Source organism: Lathyrus oleraceus, chromosome 4 (genome assembly GCF_024323335.1).
Source record: "Lathyrus oleraceus cultivar Zhongwan6 chromosome 4, CAAS_Psat_ZW6_1.0, whole genome shotgun sequence".
Classification (NCBI taxonomy): domain Eukaryota; kingdom Viridiplantae; phylum Streptophyta; class Magnoliopsida; order Fabales; family Fabaceae; genus Lathyrus; species Lathyrus oleraceus.
Genome location: NC_066582.1, coordinates 348,104,880 through 348,109,194, shown reverse-complemented (window position 1 = coordinate 348,109,194; position 4,315 = coordinate 348,104,880).

The window sequence follows — 4,315 nt, the reverse complement described above, 5'->3', positions numbered from 1 at the left end:
CCATCTTAATGTCGGACGTCGTTGTCCACTAATCTACTCATTTATCCAATAATGTCAACCATAGACGTGATTTTTTACATTAGCACCTATAGAATCAACTTCAAAACCATTGATCTTAAAAGTATATAGAATTTTTTATTGAAAATGTGTAGAAAAAAAACTAAAGAATAAATAATTATTAATTTCGAAAGTGACATCAGTAAGACAAAAGTTTGTTTTTCTACTTGATGTATTAACGTTAAATTATGTTCAAAATTTCGAAACAAGAGAGGGGTTGTAATTTATAGTTAATATTACTATAAAATAATAAAAATTTGAATAAATTATTAAAGTTGTTGTAAGAATATTTTAATCTGAATTAACTAAGTTTTTTTGTTTTTATTTCTATTAATGCTTGATTATGTTCAATTTAACTTCCGAATTTGCAGTTGCTAAAATACATAATAATTAACATATTAGTTTTTGTTAACATTTACTTTTAATTTTGTTGATTGTGTTATATTAAAGGAAGATTTAAAAGTAACAAATAATTAAAGTGATTTAATATTAAATAGCAGATGTCTTTCAAAAAATTGAAAGAAATTATACTTTACAGTAGAATTCAACAACGGCAAAACATCATTTTGCATTACAATATTTCTTTAAATTCGATGTAAGTTTAAATTTATCATTACATAACATTTATTAATATATAATAAGATCGTTTTCAAGAATTGTACTTGATTCGACAATAATTTTGTCATTGCCAACGACATCAAACTTCATATAATGATTGAAAGTGTGGACAATACAGTTTGTTTTGATTCTATGGGCATTATGAAGTTCAATGTATTTAGAGAGAAAAAACCCATCTTAATGTCGGACGTCGTTGTCCACTAATCTACTCATTTATCCAATAATGTCAACCATAGACGTGATTTTTTACATTAGCACCTATAGAATCAACTTCAAAACCATTGATCTTAAAAGTATATAGAATTTTTTATTGAAAATGTGTAGAAAAAAAACTAAAGAATAAATAATTATTAATTTCGAAAGTGACATTAGTAAGACAAAAGTTTGTTTTTCTACTTGATGTATTAACGTTAAATTATGTTCAAAATTTCGAAACAAGAGACAATAATGAATATATCTCGAAAAAAGGGTTGTAATTTATAGTTAATATTACTATAAAATAATAAAAATTTGAATAAATTATTAAAGTTGTTGTAAGAATATTTTAATCTGAATTAACTAAGTTTTTTGTTTTTATTTCTATTAATGCTTGATTATGTTCAATTTAACTTCCGAATTTGCAGTTGCTAAAATACATAATAATTAACATATTAGTTTTTGTTAACATTTACTTTTAATTTTGTTGATTGTGTTATATTAAAGGAAGATTTAAAAGTAACAAATAATTAAAGTGATTTAATATTAAATAGCAGATGTCTTTCAAAAAATTGAAAGAAATTATACTTTACAGTAGAATTCAACAACGGCAAAACATCATTTTGCATTACAATATTTCTTTAAATTCGATGTAAGTTTAAATTTATCATTACATAACATTTATTAATATATAATAAGATCGTTTTCAAGAATTGTACTTGATTCGACAATAATTTGTCATTGCCAACGACATCAAACTTCATATAATGATTGAAAGTGTGGACAATACAGTTTGTTTTGATTCTATGGGCATTATGAAGTTCAATGTATTTAGAGAGAAAAAACCCATCTTAATGTCGGACGTCGTTGTCCACTAATCTACTCATTTATCCAATAATGTCAACCATAGACGTGATTTTTTACATTAGCACCTATAGAATCAACTTCAAAACCATTGATCTTAAAAGTATATAGAATTTTTTATTGAAAATGTGTAGAAAAAAACTAAAGAATAAATAATTATTAATTTCGAAAGTGACATTAGTAAGACAAAAGTTTGTTTTTCTACTTGATGTATTAACGTTAAATTATGTTCAAAATTTCGAAACAAGAGACAATAATGAATATATCTCGAAAAAGGGGTTGTAATTTATAGTTAATAATACTATAAAATAATAAAAATTTGAATAAATTATTAAAGTTGTTGTAAGAATATTTTAATCTGAATTAACTAAGTTTTTTGTTTTTATTTCTATTAATGCTTGATTATGTTCAATTTAACTTCCGAATTTGCAGTTGCTAAAATACATAATAATTAACATATTAGTTTTTGTTAACATTTACTTTTAATTTTGTTGATTGTGTTATATTAAAGGAAGATTTAAAAGTAACAAATAATTAAAGTGATTTAATATTAAATAGCAGATGTCTTTCAAAAAATTGAAAGAAATTATACTTTACAGTAGAATTCAACAACGGCAAAACATCATTTTGCATTACAATATTTCTTTAAATTCGATGTAAGTTTAAATTTATCATTACATAACATTTATTAATATATAATAAGATCGTTTTCAAGAATTGTACTTGATTCGACAATAATTTTGTCATTGCCAACGACATCAAACTTCATATAATGATTGAAAGTGTGGACAATACAGTTTGTTTTGATTCTATGGGCATTATGAAGTTCAATGTATTTAGAGAGAAAAACCCATCTTAAAGTCGGACGTCGTTGTCCACTAATCTACTCATTTATCCAATAATGTCAACCATAGACGTGATTTTTTACATTAGCACCTATAGAATCAACTTCAAAACCATTGATCTTAAAAGTATATAGAATTTTTTATTGAAAATGTGTAGAAAAAAAACTAAAGAATAAATAATTATTAATTTCGAAAGTGACATTAGTAAGACAAAAGTTTGTTTTTCTACTTGATGTATTAACGTTAAATTATGTTCAAAATTTCGAAACAAGAGACAATAATGAATATATCTCGAAAAAGGGGTTGTAATTTATAGTTAATATTACTATAAAATAATAAAAATTTGAATAAATTATTAAAGTTGTTGTAAGAATATTTTAATCTGAATTAACTAAGTTTTTTGTTTTATTTCTATTAATGTTTGATTATGTTCAATTTAACTTTCGAATTTGCAGTTGCTAAAATACATAATAATTAACATATTAGTTTTTGTTAACATTTACTTTTAATTTTGTTGATTGTGTTATATTAAAGGAAGATTTAAAAGTAACAAATAATTAAAGTGATTTAATATTAAATAGCAGATGTCTTTCAAAAAATTGAAAGAAATTATACTTTAAAGTAGAATTCAACAACGGCAAAACATCATTTTGCATTACAATATTTCTTTAAATTCGATGTAAGTTTAAATTTATCATTACATAACATTTATTAATATATAATAAGATAGTTTTCAAGAATTGTACTTGATTCGACAATAATTTTGTCATTGCCAACGACATCAAACTTCATATAATGATTGAAAGTGTGGACAATACAGTTTGTTTTGATTCTATGGGCATTATGAAGTTCAATGTATTTAGAGAGAAAAAACCCATCTTAAAGTCGGACGTCGTTGTCCACTAATCTACTCATTTATCCAATAATGTCAACCATAGACGTGATTTTTTACATTAGCACCTATAGAATCAACTTCAAAACCATTGATCTTAAAAGTATATAGAATTTTTTATTGAAAATGTGTAGAAAAAAAACTAAAGAATAAATAATTATTAATTTCGAAAGTGACATTAGTAAGACAAAAGTTTGTTTTTCTACTTGATGTATTAACGTTAAATTATGTTCAAAATTTCGAAACAAGAGACAATAATGAATATATCTCGAAAAAGGGGTTGTAATTTATAGTTAATATTACTATAAAATAATAAAAATTTGAATAAATTATTAAAGTTGTTGTAAGAATATTTTAATCTGAATTAACTAAGTTTTTTGTTTTTATTTCTATTAATGTTTGATTATGTTCAATTTAACTTCCGAATTTGCAGTTGCTAAAATACATAATAATTAACATATTAGTTTTTGTTAACATTTACTTTTAATTTTGTTGATTGTGTTATATTAAAGGAAGATTTAAAAGTAACAAATAATTAAAGTGATTTAATATTAAATAGCAGATGTCTTTCAAAAAATTGAAAGAAATTATACTTTAAAGTAGAATTCAACAACGGCAAAACATCATTTTGCATTACAATATTTCTTTAAATTCGATGTAAGTTTAAATTTATCATTACATAACATTTATTAATATATAATAAGATAGTTTTCAAGAATTGTACTTGATTCGACAATAATTTTGTCATTGCCAACGACATCAAACTTCATATAATGATTGAAAGTGTGGACAATACAGTTTGTTTTGATTCTATGGGCATTATGAAGTTCAATGTATTTAGAGA